Source organism: Dermacentor albipictus, chromosome 7 (genome assembly GCF_038994185.2).
Source record: "Dermacentor albipictus isolate Rhodes 1998 colony chromosome 7, USDA_Dalb.pri_finalv2, whole genome shotgun sequence".
Taxonomy (NCBI): Eukaryota; Metazoa; Arthropoda; class Arachnida; order Ixodida; family Ixodidae; genus Dermacentor; species Dermacentor albipictus.
Window position 1 is genome coordinate 42,578,893 of NC_091827.1, and position 19,313 is coordinate 42,598,205.

A 19,313-nucleotide genomic window follows, 5' to 3' on the forward strand; every position below is an offset into this window, starting at 1 on the left:
ATCTTCAACCAATCTGGTGTAAGCTTCAATAATTTTCAGTGCGTAAATCCCTCCGCTAATAAACACTATTTCTCCAACGTAAGGATATGCAACTAAACGTTTTGTACTTTTCCTTTGATGGCTTCACAATGTGGCTTCACAATGTGGCTTCACAATGTGTCTTCACAATGTGTCTTCACAATGTTTGTGACTATCACTTTGCGCGTTTTAAAGACATTTTGCGTTTTGGCGAAGATTCCCTTTTTCTATAGGCTCTTCGATGGTTGTTTGCTGGCTAGGCTCTATGTTATGTAACGTAGTTTAGGCACAGTTTCAACTAAGGTCGAAAACTTGCAAGTGCTTTTACCACCTTTGCTACTCGTAGCAGGGTATTTAAAGTGTTATTTTATTTATGTGCAATTATATTTGTGAGGAATGGGCTGTAGAAAATTATCACAGTGCCAAAAGCAACAACAGCCACCTCATTACTGATCTATCGCTAACACTCATAGAGTTTCCCCGCACTCTTCAACAAAGGCATTGCTAAGAAGGTCTATGCTGCTTTATTTAGCACCGGTAGGAATAGTGTGACGTGACTTTAAAGCAAATGCAAAAGAACTCCCCTGCGAGAACCTATACCATAATAATGAGAGAACAGAACGAACATCCCGAGTTCACACGGCACGAGAAGTTTATCTTCGAGGCAATTTATGCATTGGTTTTGTTTAAAGGTATTTCATTCTTAGCTTCCTTCCCCTTTCGTCTATACGACGAAGTAATTTTATTTTTTTCTAATTTGTGTTAGTTGCCCATACAAATCGTTTCAACACCGTAAAAGCAGTTGAGAAACGCGAGCTGAACCGTAGACAAGAAGCAAGATTTGCGAAATGTCGGGCCGGATTTTGGTGAATACAGTAGACGAAAGTTCTGGTCTGGCCTTCTTTTTCCTTTCGTTTTTTCTTTTTTTTATTTTTTACAAAAGAGAACTGATGGCTGGAGAAAATGGGATTTTCTGCCTGGCCTCCACGGACAACCGTAATGGTGTGGGGTACCATAGTGTGTTGTGGCAGACTCGGCGATATCTAACCACCATTTGAGTCATTTTCCTGCTGTATGGCTCATGCTAGTTTGGTAGCCTTAACAAGAACCCTGGTTACATGTGGATACGCTGCATTGGACACGGATCTCGGTGCTCATGTTCGTCAGCGCAAAGCACGTCTGCTGCACGCCTGTTTTTCTTCTCTTCTTTTGCGGGGGGGGGATGGGTTATGGCGCATGGATTGTCAGAAAACAAAAATCTGGAATCAGCGAAATCTCCTGGAACCTTCTGTTGAGGTATGCCCTGGCATTTTCGAAGAAGGTAGAAGTATACAATGAGGCACAAAGCCTCCAAAATCTGGCTGACCAACTGCATGAGCGCGCTCACTTGTTTAGTAATAGTAGGGGTAGCGTCACTCACGCACTTCTGAACTCAGTAACGATTACACAAAAAGGTATTCTAAGAAAGAGGCGTTTGAAGGTTAAAGCCTCCTACATGCGCAGCAAAGAGATATGTTCGAGTTTTCGCTAGATCAGATCATGGTCGGGCCGGCTTATACATCAATGGCAGCTAAATCCAATAACGCCAGTGTACCATGATTTGGCTGCGGGATGAAGAACTTCACGTGGTTCAAATAAATATGCACTTCGTCATTACGGCGTGGTTCGTAAGTATATCGTTGTTTTACCACGTAAAATCACATAACTTATTTTAAATATTGCACTTTTCTTGGAAGGAAAGAGAAAAGCAGAAGGCAGGGAGGCTAACGAGAATAACGTCCGCTGCGTTTTCCTATACCACGGGAATGGGAAAGGGGAAAAAAGATGACAGGAAGAGAGAGGAGGGAAGGAAAGAAGGAAATCAGAGGTGAGTTCGCTGACGCATGTGGTTTAATAGTAATTGCACTAATAGTCACAGATGTTCACACAAGCCCGTTGTCCTCAAGAAGCACATAACTGCTCGCACCGCTTTATGAGCCGACGAGCGATTGGGGCGGTGTTCCAGCAGCACCTGCACGGTAAGCACCTGATTGTCCAGTTTTTGGAGAGCGTTAGCAAGTTCTTGTCTTTCTGGGGCATATCATGGACAGTGGCGCAGCGGGTAGTCGATATTGTCGTCGGTGCCGCAGACCTCGCAGGCTGCACTGTCGGTCAGTCCAGTTAATGTAGAGTATGCCTTTGTGAAGGCAACTCCTAACCAAAGGCGACAGAGAAGCGTAGCTTCATGTCGAGGAAGCCCGAATGGAGGTCGGAGTTGCAGTGAGGGGTTTAATCGATGCATTCGTGTAAGTCTAAAGTTTCGCGAGTTCCATTTGGTCAGTGAGAGGCTGCGTGCCATATTTCGAAGCTGCCTTGCGGCGTCTGTCCTCGAAAGCGGAATCGGAATGCTGTGCTTATCTTGATGTGATGTGCGAGCAGCGTTATCGGCGGAATCATTGCCAATGATGCCACAATGGCCGGGTACCCATAGTGTAGGACATTGCTATGCCTTCCACTAAAGAACAAATGAACGCGTAACGTAAGAATAATGTACGTGCAATAGATAGAATGCGAATGTCTGACGTAATACTTTAAATATAACCGTTATTATCTACGTCTGTCAACTTCACTGTTATTATACTCAATGCCAGCAAAAATTAGGTTTCGTTAATCTAGGCTGATTTGAGGAATGAATTTCTGGGCTTGCAATGTGATAATTGAGATACAAGGTCTTGTTGTGGTGCTGTACTGCAAACTAGTATCCTCATTTATGATTAGGTTGTCATTTTTTCTTTGCTTTTGTAACGCTTTACAATGTCTCAATAAGAAGTGATTAAAAGTTAGGTACTTTTGTGGTCTGCATAAACTTATTGCGAAGAAAGCCTAGGAGTAGCATTTTCAAGCTAGTAATCTATACGAACGGAAGAGTAATCTCTACAGTTCAGTGCAATTTAGCGATTCCATTCACTTCATTTTGCTATTTTCTGGTCGTCTTTCACGTTTCACGACCGACTGATAGCGTTGATACCATAATGGTCGGACAAATAACAGAACGCCCAAAGAGAAGCATCAGAATATAACCGATACATATATGTGGTGTGAAGCCTGATGTAAAGATCATTCGCAAATTTTATTCAGTCCCGACTTGAATGTGATAGAATGTTTGAGATGATTCGGCCCCTTTAAGTGGTTGGACGATCTCGCGCCATAAACAGGGGCCCAGAGACAAGTGGTGCGTCTGCGAGGTATGGGCTCGATTCCGTCTTGCCGGGCACACTTCAGCCACTAGATATGAGCTCGAACCGCGAACTTCCTCATAACGTATTTGATATCGGTATGCGCCCGTTCTCGGCCAATCTCTCCAAAACACTGATTTGCTAATGTGGCACAAGGGGGTACGTAGGCTTAAGTGTAATAAAGCCGAAGCGTCCCATCCGCGCCAGATACCTGGGCGTAAAGCACGGGTGCTCGATGGGCAGCCATTGCGGCAAACGTTCAGCCAGAACACTAGAGATTGTGGGGGGGTTGCTGCGGAGTTTCAGTGGCGGTGCAGTGGTTACAAGAAGATATACTATGCCGTGCTATCATTCAGCGTTGTAGTTGGCGGTGAGAGTCCCACTTCGTGTGTCTGCTGATGTTGCTATAATGTTTCGTGATTCGCGGCTGACGTATGGACAAGCATGAAGCTACACAATGTTCGATGGCGCCTGCCGCTTTTCTTTCTTTTATTTGTCTATTCCAGCAGCGAATTCCTCCGTTGTTAACATATGTTTACCGTCTGGTCATGTGCAATGTAGGAAATTGTTCGCCCCGGTATTCAGAGTGTTGTAAGCATGCTTTCTTCAGGTTGGCGAGTACTCATAAAGCACGTTACGCGTTGTACACCGAAGCCTAAAAAATTAAGATAAGAAATAAATGCCTTGCTGCCAGACACAATGTGGCGAGAGTAGGATCACTTTCTATCAGAATTGTTCAGCTCTTGGTTCCTTCTAAATACCAACTGCCCCAAAAATATATTAAACTTGCAGCAGAGAAGAAGACATGCACACATACATAAAAAAAGAGGTACAGGCGGCAGTACTGTGTCAGCACTCCTTCGTAGCTAGGCAAGCAAATAGAATTACGTGCTTGTGAACTCTCCTGGCCACTGTTTGCGGAGCCGTTGCACGTATCTTACGGTCTTGTACAACTTGCGCAACTCAATATACAAACATCCTCGGCATTGAGTGCCTAACCTGTTTACTGCTCACCTACCCTCATTCCTCTGTCATGAGCGCTCATTTTAGCCGTCTTGCACAACATGTCTTTCAAACGTCTGGGGCCTCAGCAGTTTTCTTCACTTTGACTCGTGCACAGTTTGCAGGCAAAGTACATCCCTACATCGTTTCCGGGGCTAATTCATCGTGCCCGAGTTGCAGATGAGTTGCTGCATTTGTTATGATTAGATTGCATGGCAAATGAACCACAGTTAGTTTATATTATCCGTTTTTTTGCGCGACGAATCTCAGGAGGAAACTTCAAAGTGTTTTTTGGAGCAACATTCGCTCCAATTCTTCGGCGTACTTGCGACATAGCACAGTCCATGATGTATACGCGTCGACTAAGAGATAAAAGGGCATCGAAATAAAAAAAATACGCTGTCGAGCACGTTCTCGTTGAGTCCTTAGAAAATTCTCCTTTGCATATTTGGTTTACTGCGTAATTTTCTTCTCGCCAGGTTTGTAAAAAAACTACGGTCCATACCCGTCCGAAGGAAACGGGCTTACAAAAAAAATATTACTGTCCAGGCAGCCTTTCAATACGTTTATGCTACGTAAGGTATCGAAAATTCATGAAAAAAAATGATTTAATATCAAATTCCCGTGCAACAATATTTTCTCACATCAGCTTACGAACTACCTAACCTTACCGTGACTACTATATAACAAAAATATGGGCCACTTGCGGAGATGGCTTGCATTGAAGAGTCATATTTTAGCACGTAACGCTTACAATGGGACACCCCCTGCTCATAAAACCCCTGTTTTATAATGCTGTCACGTCGCGTCTTCGTTAACAAGCAGCTCACTACGTAGTATATTACCTCGTACGTAGAGCTCTATTCCAAAATTTATGAGGAGTGCGCTCAGGAACTTTCTGATAAGGAGAGCTCTTCTTTGCTCACACCCCCCGTACTTATGTACGTGGCACGGCTGCAGTGACGGGAAACAGCGGAACAATCCAATTCTTCTGCGCAATGCCATGAATTAGTGCTGCGTTGCAGTGATCTGACTTTAGAAACTCGCCACCATGCTTAGAGCACCCCGGCAGACGTGGTTAAATATGCAACGAGATGAAGTGCTACTGAGGTAGCGAACACCGACAGTGATTACGAGCGAATGCGAACCGCCACATCTGCGGGAAGGAAAGAGAAGAGACGGAATTATAGCCATTCTCGAGGTTCATTTATATAAGACGACCATTATTAGAACCCAGATGCTGTCATACGTTCTTGCTTCAATGGGAGAGATGAGAATACACCACACTGTAGTGTGTAATGTTTCTGCTGGATAACAGTGAAGGCTAATCGTATTTCACCAGAGCCCAGAAGAATTGCGCCTATACACATTCGAGCTCTATGAAGGATTCATAGCGTGTAGCAACAGCTGTCATTCCATTTTTTTCTTTTTTATCCATGTAGTGCTTTCGGGGCAAATTTGTTTTGCTCAAGATGATCTGCCCTATCTCCCGGATTCTGAAGCAAGCGTTTCACGCTTTGCGCTTCATTCGTGCCCTCTCTGTAACTGTATTTATTTATTTATTTATTTTCACATACTGTCAATCCCTCATGGGATTATAACAGGAAGGGCAAGTACATAGGGTAGTGTTTGCGAACAAAGAAGATTTTAAGTGAACAAAGATTTCAAGTGAATCTCACATATGTAGACGGGTTTTGAGTACACTGTTACCAAAAATTAGTTTTGAAGCATGGCATTAGGTGATGCAATGGAGTCGCTAAATTACCGTAAATATTGCTGCAAAAGACGATTGAATTGTTCTTAGATATCTCGAGCGAGTGAAAAGTAACTCAGTCGTTTTGAAACATTATGAAATCAGCTAACACGGTGCAAGCCATCTACCGAAATATTTCACCTTTATCTAGAGCCTGTGCAGGTCAAGAATTTTCCAGTTGGGTAAAGTCGCCTTTTTAATTTGCTAATAAAATTGCGTAACAGCGGATGATAACACCTGAAATTTTGCGCTTATCTTCAGGTCGCGAGGTTAGAGATGCAGCAAGGTTTCAAGGAACACGCGTAATTTAATTTCCTTACCATAGAAAGGCACTTGGTTTTTATCATTGCTGCAATTTTTGTTCAGTTCTCGCCGCTCCTGAAAAGAGTGCGAAGTTCAGCGGCGTGCGTTTCACCAGGCTCTAACACGTCGATGCCAGTTACCTGATCTTTATAGGTGTCAAATAACACGCTTCCCCCTCTTTAGCAACTTTAAAGGCCCTGCGCAGTATTGGTTTGTTCGATAGCAGCTATAAGCGGAAGTGGTGAGTTCCAATTCGCGTGATTGGGTGGAACCGCTACAATATTGTGCGTCCCTCAGGGTCGTCTTATTCTCCTAGCTGCGTTCTAGATGTCATCACTAACTTTCAGGCAACATATTTTGCTGAAATTATTTGCTGTTTTACTCAATAGCGTCCATCATTTGGGTAGACATAACGAAAGTGCACAGCCCTCAAGGTCAAGACACATTCGATTCAGTTTTTACAGAAAAAAAAAGACATGCATTTTGTGTGCACAATGTGAAGCTGGTAATTGCCACCACGCTGTGAAAGAGAGCGTGAAGGCCACTTATGTGGCCTTCACGCTCTCTATACCCTAGTATAGTATAGTATACCCTCTTGTGCGTTCTCTGCTGGTGCTCATACTTATTTGTCTTTCTCCCTTTCTCGTTGCTCTTAGTCAATATGACTCATCATTACATCGAGGCACTTCGTCCTGTTTTGCTGCTCCAATGACGTAGCAAAGCGAGCCCAGTGAAGAGCTTCTAGCCAACGGCAGCACATGTTCAACTTATTTAAGTTTTTAAATTTTTTTTTTGGGGGGGGGGCAGCCTTTGTAACTTCTGATATTTGGGCTCTTGTAGAAAGAAAATTCCGGAAGAACAGTGCCACTGAGCATTCAATGTTGGTAGTCCAATGTAGTTGTTGGTTCATTGCATTGCATTTTCAATGCAGCGGAACACGACACTTTATTGCCTTCGCTGCCATTGATGATTGTCTAATCTTTTCGTTTTTCTTTTCTACGCGCTAGCCTAAACAAGCATGGCGCAAACAACAAATGCCACTGTGATACCATCTCTAAATATCCTCGCAGAATGCATACGTTAGCGTCGTCCATGATGTGCTGAGCTGTCTACTCGGTCTTTTTTCAAAGTTCGTAGCCGTTAGTGATAAATGATAAATGTTTTCTTGTGTTTAAGGAAGGCCGTTAAGTAGAAGGTCAAACTGTCATGAAGTTTTGAAGATGCGCGATCAACGATTATTAATATGTGGTAATAAAAGTCAATCTCGTGCCTCTTCATCCAGTGATTTACTGGCTTGTACCGCCTAAAAATGATCGCGATCCTGTCCGAGAGACCATTCATCGCACCTATATGATAATGTTATCTACCAGAGTTTTATTTTTCATCATATGTCTTAAGGTTAGTGCACATAGTCTTTTTCAGAGTTTTTAGAATACATCCATCCAACAAAATCATACTTGTAAATGTCTGTTCAATTCAAGACCGCCACTACCTCATAATCACTCCGGAAGAAAATCACATTAGCTAAGTCATCAACCATTCGTCTGCAATTACAGAATGAGCGCTCACTCAGACAAATATTCTTCGTGTGACTTGTTTAAGCCGGCATGATAAATGTTCCTTTGATTTATATTTAGTGAGTCAGAAAAAAATTGCTCCAGAGCTACCTTACGATTTTTTTAGTCATAGGACGTACAAAAAGACAAATGATGATTAGTACGTAATTATATATCAGTAACCTACAAGCAAAGACAATTTGCCTGCAATAGAAACCTCTTAGCAGTGTTGCCATAACAGCGCTGACCAATTGGTCGATTGGCTACATGCATAAAGATTATCAAATTACGTATTACACAGCACTATTATCGCGTGAAACTTATAATATTGCTAACAGCATAATAATATAAAATATAATATCGTTCCTCAGAACTGGCACCCACCCCGCACAATATTACCTATCATGCATTTGAAACTGGGCCAATTTGCTGAAATAATCTTACCAAGACGCACAGGAAAGCAACATTATTGTCTTTTATTCTGAAAAATGAAATCACAGGCAACGTGCCTATGCAAAGCATTCAAATATTAATAACGTACGCATCTTGCCCCTTGAACAAGCTGAGCGATATCATTGACTGAGATATCCCAATAGCGATCGCAAAAGGATGAGCACTCTTCGACTGGCAAATACAGTACAAAGGACAAACTACGGTGTGATTTCGAATGGCAAGTGAATCAGCCCTTGCTCAGCGAATCTCTAAGGGCAGCGTTTGCCAGTGAAGTCACATTAAAGAATTGTGCAATTTGCTGCCTAAATGTGAAAGATGGGGGGACCGAACTTTTCTTCAGAAGTCACTTGTCGATATCACACGTTGTATACCTGATATTCTAGATCCATTTGAAATCCTGCCTACATCTGTGACCATGGACTACAAGAAAGCAAGTACCACTGCAGTTTCAGAGGAAGATAGTGTCCTTTTATATTGAAATAATTCTTTTGATGTTTTCTCCGAAAGACATTCTTTTACATAATGATGCTGCTAATAGGTTTTAAATATTGATGACGATAGAGTTCCTGGCCAGTACAAAACCTCAACGTAGGTGCCCTAGCTTACACCCCAGGTCATTCGTGTTTTGCCTGCTTCTGCTCCAGTTTCAGACGCTTGCGCTTTCTGACATTTCTAGGATGTACAAGTATGGATATATGTTCATCTTCGGCTTCAGCCTATGCGGCAGACGCTTACGTGTCAACGCCCACATGCGAGTACCAGCCTGGAACTATGTTCTCACTCGACAACTGTTAAATCAATGTGATGTGCTTGCGGAGCAAGCTGGCCAATTTTCAATCCGCGTGATATATTTATATCATGCCCTTACTGTATCTACCTCAACGGCTGTTCGAACTATTAGTCACAAAGAAACCATCGAGGACATCTGGGCTTTTGCTTAATTTCACTCCTGCATATCATGGTAACGTATGTGGTGTTAACGTCGCATAGTACAGCACTTAAAAGAGAAAATAAATGGGACTACAAGAACGCTATGAACAAGAAGTAACCTTTCAGATGCACGCCTTTTTGTATGCAGGTTCTCAGAAACATACGTAGAATTAGCCCTTAGAATAATTGGTGTGCGGTTCATTGAAAAAGTGTTCGCTCGCAGGCGGCCGGAAGACGGGAAATATCTGGTTTCCTTTGACGTACCCGCACCAGTATTTAAGAGAAAAACAATTCCACAATTTGCTAATCCATTAATGAACAAACTTAACAAAGTGAAACCCTCCGAAGCTTGTTGAGAAGTTGCCTTTGAATTTAACGAAACACAAAAGAACCGTGGTGCGCCGGCTATAGGCTCAATCGTCTCTTGAAAGGCTAAAACCTAACGTTACCATCGCAAAGCATGAAAGTCGCTCGAGGCAAGCCGCTAATTATACTAATTATATTAGGGGGGTTTACGCACCTGAAGCACGATCTGATTGTGAGGCACACCATAGAGGGGCACTGCGGACATTTCGACCAGCTGGACTTCTTTAACGTGCACCTAAATCTAAGCACACCAGTGTTTTCGCATTTCGCCCCCAACGAAATGCGGCCGCCGTTGGCCGCGGTTCAATCCCGTGACCTTGTTCTTAGCCGCCCAACATCGCAGTCACTAAGCAACCACGGCGGGTTGAGACAAGGCGCTATCAAACAGAAGCAATCGACTGAAGCATGGAACGCTAATCAAAACAACAGTTTTGTTGTCGGTTTGCCCTCTATTAGTGGCCTTCTTTCGACAGCCTAAGAATCGCACTTCACTTGGCTCTGCGTTATACAATTTCGCTGGCACCTGGTGCATTGAAGTAGTACTAGCAGCCTAGATGAGAAGGTCTGCTAGGGAGAGAGATAGCAGCGGAGGCAGAGAGCGTGGCGACACGTTCTACTTGGTGCGGGCGAGTGAATTCGCTTCAGTGTTAAGGGTGAAGCGAAAACGCACCGGTTAATGCCGGATTCGACTCTTCTCTATTTCTTACGTCTTTGACCTAAACATATTACACTGTGGAGCAATTTGTGGGGATTCCGTACGTTCCATAAAGCACGCAACTATTCAGGTAACGCTTTCTTTCGTCTCCAGCCTCTTTAACTACGAAATCGGCTCACTACGTTCACGAAATTTCAGAAACACAAGGCACACCTTTCGCTGGGCACTAACTTCATAACAATGATGAAGGAAAACAAGGAAAAGGAAAACAAGGAACAAGGAAAACATAACAAGGAAAGGTAGAACACACACGGTACCACTAGTTTACTCAAGCAATGCGCAAGCAACGAGGTATACGGCATCTTCGCGAGTCATCCTAAATCTGACAGAATCCAGCCCTTCCGCATGTGGACAGTCACATCCCGCCAAATTACCCACTCTCTGTATCATAAGCGGCCTCCTTGTTAGAGTTTCCGGCCAGGCTCGTTAGGCGCAATGATGTCAACGCCTCAAAGGTACAGCCACGCAGTTCTGTGATTGGGACATCTCACACATAAGGCTGCACCCAAACTGACCAAGCAACGTAATGTTGGAACCGGTTACATGTACAATATATATAAACTCTTTTTCCAAGCCATCCCTGATGAGCATCCTTAGGTACCATGGTGTTAAGCCCAAAGAATCGCGCTCTTTTTCTGTATCTACACTGTAATGTCACTTCCCGCCCCTTCGCGGGATACTTTGGCCAGGAGACTAGTAGGGCCTATCAATGAGACTTAAGGGACCACTAGCTTAGGTGCCGAAATTTTTATGCAGCGAAAAAAATGCTCATGGCTGGGCGTGAGGATGGTTCCTCAAAGGAATCGTTATATATGCTCTGACCTGGTGACATTCCAGGATATTGGTCGTTGATTGAACATGTCTCGCCGCCTCTTTCGGTTCTAGAAGTAGGTGACGGGTACTTAACTAAGAATTACAATATCTGTAGCTCCTGCAATCTTAGGTATTGCCATAAATAAGAAAACAATTTGTGTCAGTTTTGTGTACAGATGCAACCACGTTGACCTCCCGTTGTAAAAATAATCCGAAAGTTTACTCTCATATGAGTGATCTCGGCACATGCTAGGCTAATTTCTTTCAAATGTATGACGATAAAAGAATCGGGAGAGATCACAATAAACATGACTCATTGTGCTGTAGTCGGTGATGTATATTGACCCAAATACAATGCATATATATGTGGAAAATGGGTAACATAGAAAGCTTGGAAAAAAGCTGATGATGATCAACGATGAATCATGGACAACAATTTCTAAAAGTCAGTTCTGCAGTATTGGCATGAAATGGGCCAACGTTATGCCTCCTGACAACCCAACCGAAACAAAAAAAGAACCTTTAAGGAGTAGTAGGGGCAAGCTAAACTATTTTGAAGATGACAACGATGTCATCATTCTGACAGCCTTGGGTGCGCAGAAATATCCGACAACAAAATTTCACAGGAGAGATATGAAGCTCTCCTACCAGATATTTCTGTGCGCCCAAGACTGTTAGAATGACCACATACTTTTCAACTACGTCTTTTTTCAGCGAACGTCTAGTTAGAGCTCCGTTGTCGTCTTCTGTGTGTTACGTCCTTAAGGGTGTAAACATTTTACAGCACACTGCTGTGCTCTGCAGCAGGCCTTTACTGCCAGCCCATGAGCTTTCTTTCACTCAAATATTTCCAAACTTTATGGTGTATCACTTGCAGTATGCTATGACTATGAGCTCTACCAATTGACAACAAGAACGACTGACAGCTACACCAATGATGGCGCTACTGCAGCTATCACACTTATCAGAGGCATGTCCGCAAAACAGCGCCTTCTCATTAAGAAGATGTTCAAGAAGAAACGTAAAACGCCTCGACTTTTGAAGAATGCTGAAAAGGTTGTGTTTGTTTAGGAGAGCATGCAACTACAAAAAAAGAATAACTTCTAACAACCACACTAAATATTTGACGACCGTGCCTGCACTGAGGTGTTTCATTTTTTTTCTGTGTATTTTACACAGTCCTGCTTAGGCACATGATTTGGCGATTATCCTGAGCATTTGGAGTTTTTCTTGCGTAACCACAACGCGACCATGTCGGTGGAAAACATTGCATGTTGCGAAAGAATGTATCGAGTTTTGCAAGAGGAGGCATGTGTCTCTGATTTCACAAGGCGTCAAAATTAAAGAACAGTCGGCTTTCAATGTGTCACGAAGGCACAACTTTGTAGAAGCTTACAAGAGTGAGGTCAACCGTGATGAAGCCCTTCAACGAGCGCCGAAGCCTGACTTTTGGTGTTGTTATACTCACTTTTGAGGGAAATGCTTTTTTTTAGGGAACGGAAAAGAAGTTGTTATTTTAGCTTTTTCTTCATTGCCGAAGCTCTTTTAATTAGGGCGATGAGCTTTTTCATAGAGGCAACGCGTTGATAGCACGAAGAATTTTTGAGAACGTGTCTTGCGCTCTACCGAAGCCCAAACTGTGACTTTGCGATAATACCTACTTAAAAAAAATCGCGTGAAACAAATGAAATAACGAACTTAGGCGATGAACAGCCTATATTAGACAAGGCCACAAAAGCGAGCACTTCAAGGGAAAATGGTGGATCAAAGTGAATAACATCGATCGTTCAAGGAGAGTTCTTTGAGTTAGCGTTTCGCCTAAGGGACTTGGCTTCGTTAAGGGCACCAAGTGATTAACTCGGCAGTGTTTATTTACACGCACCTCGCCCTCCGACAGCTTAAATTGGGGAAACGGAAAAATGTAGTCTGGTGCACGAAATAGGGAAAACAGGAAAAGAAGATGGTGGTGCTTACTTAGCATATAGAGGAAACAGTTGGGGATACTGCGTATTCTCTCAGTTGAGGTAACAACAATGAAGCAGGATCTAGGCGTGTAATTGGGCGCTGTGGATACGGTAGGCCTAGTCGCAAATAAACGGGAACAAAGCAGTCCTACGTTTCGGACATTTCAGATGCACGAATCGCGTACAATTTTGTGCCCGATTCTTCTTCTTAGTTCCTGAACAGGGTTAGCTACGTGCGCGTAAACGCCGCTACAGAGAGCAGTTGTAGCCCGGTTTCCAGTCGAAATGCTCACCACAATGACACTCCTTGTACGACCACTCTTATAGATCACATAAGGTGCTTTAGACGACGGCTTCACGCCAACCGCTGAGTGGGAAGTGCTGCTTTTTTAAAACTTTCTCTGCGAAAAACAAAAAGAAAACTTAAATTTTCATGCTTGTCTATCCTGAACAACCTTGTAATGCCCACTATAGTTGCTATTCCGTCTCGCCTGAAACGTAGGACCTGTCATCTTTTTAGAACATTTGGGGATTGCGAGTGGCTCTATAACAAAAACTGCAAGTCGATCATTTTTTCGGCTTTGGTTAAAGTCTCCGACAGCCATGTATATATTGTAAGGATGGGCCGATTTTGAGGAATACCTAATTTTGTCGCTCGTTGTGCATTCATAGTTCACTGTGCAGGTTACACTACTTCAATACCTACGTCAAAAAGTAATCGCTGCAATTTCTCAAGAGAATTCAGGACAGGCACTGAAGCGTCAGCATAAGCAACGGATGCTTTCAAAAGCATGTTTTTCTGACACGGCTTCTATCTGCGGGCCCAAAACAAAGAACTATCCCCACTGAAAGAAAAAAAAACGCTCTCACAATAATTAGAAAAGGTACCTGCTTGATGAACTTGATATACAAATAGAAATGCCTTCCATGTTGTCAGCCATTACGAGAACGCCGTTGTTTCAACTCCAATCACCTTCATTTTGTAATTAACAAACTATGCAAGACTCATTCTTTTGTGTTGATATTCCATAAACCTAAATGTTTTCTTCTGCCAAACACGAAAACACTTTTGTGTCATCCCTGAAAAAAAGCTGCCTTCACACAAACGGGCAGTGTGTCCAGATTGTCAAAACGGCCAGATTTTCAGCTTCTACTATACCCACGGATGCTCCCGCTAAGCTGCTGCAAGTACGTATATTATGGTTTTACGATACGGACTTCCACGACCTTCTATGAAACTGGCAGTGCTAAGTTATGGTTCCCCTACGAATTTCTGCGAAGCTTCTCCATTCCCTTGACTATGCGAACTACGTTTCTCGTTGAATCTACCGGATCATAGTTTCCTCTCTTTGGTACCTGCCGATGCGCTCAAATGTGGCTAAAACTTTATTTAAAAAACAGACCGGCAACCTTCCTTCCAATGCATTTAAACGTATTTTGACAAGGCGAACATTTGAGACTCTGTACTTGAGGTAATATTCATCTGCGGGTGTGCGCGTACTGACTCTCCTTCTCTCTTTCTGCCGTGTTTTCTTTACTTCCCCTCTTTTCTCTTCCCCACGTGGAGGGTACCCAAAAGGGCACGACCTTGGTTATCTGGCTGTCTTGTCTTCGTTTTGTATTTGTATCAACCAAACGAGCAAATTATGACCAGGAACCAGGTTTAACTCTTACCCGGACCACGACGCGAATATCGCGGGATGAGGTAATAAAAATCGCGCATAAGGGGTCAAGGAAGAGGCGCGAAGGGAAAAAAAGGAAAGCGTCAAATTCCAAAGCAGGGGGAGGCTCCAGCTTGACAAAAGTTATATCAAGGGTGCAAGGCGAACACGGGGTACGACATGGCAGGAGACGCTTAAACGAACGCTGGAAGAAGGGAAGGAGGAAAGAGAGCAAATGTGTGGCTTCCTCATTCGTGGCTTGGACCAAGGCATAAATCGATGACGCGTGAACTCCTAGAAGGATGGAATGAGCCTTGCGGGCATGTAGGCGATGCGTTTGCTTTGGCTGAAGTGTGCAGAGCCGAACTTATACGGACATGAAGGTTGGGCGAAGATAGCCATCTGGGGAAGGAAGGAACGAAAGCTCTACTTAACCACAGCACGACTCATAGACTTGCTCTCTATATTAGAGAGCAAGTCTATGGAAAATCTGGTGCTGCTGCGCTGTGTTATGCATGGAAATGCCGGTGTAGAGTACTGTGACTTCGGATTTGTTTCGTTTTCGGCGAGGCAAGACAGCTTGAAGACGTGTCTGGCTAGCACCGTTCTGTATGTCACAATGATTGCTTTCCTACTGAAACAACACGTAAAAAGCTGTTTAAGCTATATTGTTACCCAAAAAACGAGTTTTGTTTAATTACAAGTAGTTGTTATTGAATGTACAATTACATGGAACATAAGCATCAGTGGGGCGCAAACGTTTGAGGACAGACGAGAAAATTTGCACTCGCAGTGGAATAGTTTGTCGTCTGTTCATGCTTTTCTTCGCTTGATTCTGCATTGCAGATGAGCAAACTTGAATGAAAGATGTAATATGGGTGAATGAAAAGCCTTCATCTAGATATTTCTGAAGAACGCATTATTTATGAAGCCATATTCACGTTTTAGGCAAAGCCTCGTAAAGCACCAGCCAACACAAGCCTCACACACCCATATATGATCACTCTTATGGCGGCGTAGCTCTCATTAGAAAACTACCATAGAGAGTGGGGCCAGATCTCCCTCTAGGTAATACAGGGAGAAACTTTATGGTTCGACTTAACAAAGAGTGCTATTGTGATTTTTTTTCAAAGCAGTGAATATGGTAAGACGCAGAAATCTCGACATAAGCGGCTTCTTTTTGATCACTGCCAGAATCATTCAACGCTGCTGGCGTAGCTCGGCGCGTCTATGGTAAAGAGCTATTTAGAAACCTCACTTTATGCACAATATGGGTTCTTCCCCAACTGCTGTGTTGCGACCCGCACTCAGTTTCGTATATATCAGGGAATGCTACGGAGAGTACAGACACCTTCCTTGTTTTATTTTATTATTTATTATGTCACGACTTGTGCTTCACGTATGGAACAAAAAAAAACGTAGGTTTCCGTTACGTCCTTTCCTGAATTAGAAGTCTCGCATATTTGTGTCGCAAAAATGACGTAATTATTACATGGAAGGCGTCGCAGATCTGAACAAGCTTACCACCGACAGAGAAGAGTTGCGCGATTTTTCTGAAAGCAAAAGGCCAAGAGTACTTGTGCATTAAAAGCAAGTGTCCTGCGAAGGGTGCGCAATGAAATCTTTATGAGCGGCTACTTGCGTGGCTTCCGTCAAGCGTTGTCTACTAAGTATGAAACGGTATGCATATCATCTAACCAGTGCTTGGGGCATTTGAGTTGAGAGGAAGGAATAGAAGCAGTGTTTTACGCATCTAGGCGCACTTGCCAAGACGGGGGTAATCATCTATTATGAACGTGGTTATCACAGGACTACAGCTTGGTGTTGTAAGTAGTGCTATTAACGTCCGTGAAGTAGTTGTTTATATATACTGATGATGATATGTGGTGTTTAATGGCGCAAGGGCCAGGTTTGGCCAAAGAGCGCCATGACAAGTGGTGATGTTGACGATGTATTATGGAGATGTGACTTGGCTGTGAAGTGGCCTAAAAATTGTCGCTGTAAAGTGCGTAAAATCTACGTGCTATAAAATTATGGCGATGACTATTGACGAATACTCTAAACACTAAAATCCATCGTAGAATAATGATGCAAAATATAAAATATATAAGATGGTAAAATTACTTGGAGCACTGCTGCCTCGCCTGAGCCCTTGAACCACAAGGGCCTAGAGGCATGTGCTATGCAAAATAATGATCACAGCGGCATCCTCTGAAGAGAGGAAGCGCTACGAATGTGTGGGGCTAATAACATGCAATACAACATCTTTCAAAAAGCCTAGGACGGCATTGGTGTCAAAGAGTGGTTCTGGACCAAGTAACATAACAGGATGAAGGGGGATCTGCTGCCGGTATGCTAAGAGAAAATGTTTCCTTCTTTCAGATTCGGCTTCCCGACACTCCAGTAGAACGTGGAGGACTGTCAGCCTCTCCCCGCATCTACCACAGGTTGGAGGCTCGTTTCCTGTGAGTAAAAAGTTATGTGTGCCAAAAGTGTGTCCTATTCTTAGACGGCAGAATAGGACATCTGTCCGTCGGGATTTTGTTACAGGAGGCCAGAAACCTAATTGTGGCTTTATTACATGCAGTTTATTATTTATTTCTTCGTCCCACATGCGTTGCCAGTGGTTTCGTAGTTTCCTTCTTAAAAAAGGCTTCAGATCTGTGACAGGGACCGAAGCAGTAGAGTTAACTGCATGCAATGAGATTGATGTGGCCATCTGGTCGGCTAGAACATTGCCTTCGATGGCCCTATGACCGGGCACCCAGCATATGATGACATGCTGGTTACATATATACGTTTTACATAGGACGGAATAGAGTTCGTTGATGACTGGGTTTTTGTGCTTAGAAAATGACATCAAGGCCTTCACAACACTGAGGGAGTCCGTATATATAACTGATTTCTGGAGTTGTGATTTATTTATATGCTTTACGGCCGACAGCAGTGCGTAGGCCTCAGCCGTAAAGATACTAGTTTCTGGTTGCAGTACGTCGGATTCCGAGAAGGATGGACCGACGGCTGCATAGGACACCCCGTCGTGTGACTTCGATGCGTCTGTGTAGAACTCCGTGCAGGAGTATTTGTGCTGGAGTTCCCGGAAGTGCATCAGGATTTCAATCTCTGGAGCGTGTTTTGTAACTTGCATGAAAGATATATCACATTGTATGAGCTGCCACTCCCACGGAGGCAGTAGCTTGGCTGGATGCATTAAGGGAAGCTCGAGGAGTGAAACGTGCATTTCTTCACTAAGCTCCCTCACACGCAGCGAGAAAGGCTGTCTTACGGAAGGACGATTGCGAAAGAGTGTAGCATATGTCATGTTATTAATGGTATTAAAACAGGGATGTTGAGGATTTGAGTGGACTTTCAGAAAATATGTTTGGCTGATGTATGTTCTCTGAAGATGAAGTGACCACTCATTTGATTCTGCATATAAACTTTGTATGGGACTTGTTCTGAAAGCGCCTGTGGCCAGTCGGATTCCTAGGTGGTGGACAGGGTCTAGAATCTTTAGTGCGCTCGGGGCGGCAGAGTGATAAATCCCACCATAGTCTAATCGTGATCGAATGAGGCTTTTATAGAGTTTCAATAAACACTTCCTGTCACTACCCCACGTAGTCTGGGATAGAAGTTTCATTATGTTCATTGTTTTGAGACATTTTTCTTTAATATGTTTAATGTGGGGGACGAAAGTGAGTTTGTAGTCAAGTATGACACCTAGAAATTTGTGTTCTTTGTTTACAGGTATGTGTTGTCCACACACTTCTAAGCAGGGATCTGGAACCAGGCCTCTCTTCCTTGTAAACAAAACACAAGAACCCTTGTGAGGATTGATTTTGAATCCATTTTTCTCTGCCCACCCTGACACCTTGTTCAAACCATGCTGTACCTGTCTCTCGCAGACTGCGAGGTTACAGGATTTGAAAGCTATTTGAATGTCATCCACGTAGACAGAGTAAAAGATGGCGGGTGGTAATGAAGCACGAAGCGTGTTCATCTTCACGATAAAGAGCGTGCAGCTGAGAACGCCTCCTTGGGGTACACCCGTTTCTTGCGTAAAAGGCCGTGAGAGTGCATTGCCGACTTTTACCCGGAAGGTACGATTTGACAAATAGCTTTTTATTATATTAAGCATATTACCGTGGATGCCCATTTCTGACAGGTCTCTTAAGATTCCGTAACGCCACGTCGTGTCATACGCCTTTTCCATATCGAGAAATATCGATAGGAAGAACTGTTTATGTATAAATGCGTCCCGGATATTTCCTTCAACACGTACGAGATGATCGGTTGTGGACCGCCCTTCTCGGAAGCCGCACTGATACGGATCAAGCATTTTGCTCATTTCAAGGAAATGGATGAGTCGCCGATTAATCATTTTTTCAAATACCTTACAAAGGCAACTCGTGAGGGCGATCGGGCGGTAACTTGCCACTAAGGAAGGATCTTTGCCTTGTTTTAAAACAGGAACCACAATGGCTTCTTTCCATGCAGTTGGGAGGTATCCTGCAGCCCAAATGGTGTTGAAAAGTGTGAGTAGTGTAACTTGGGTATCACTGGG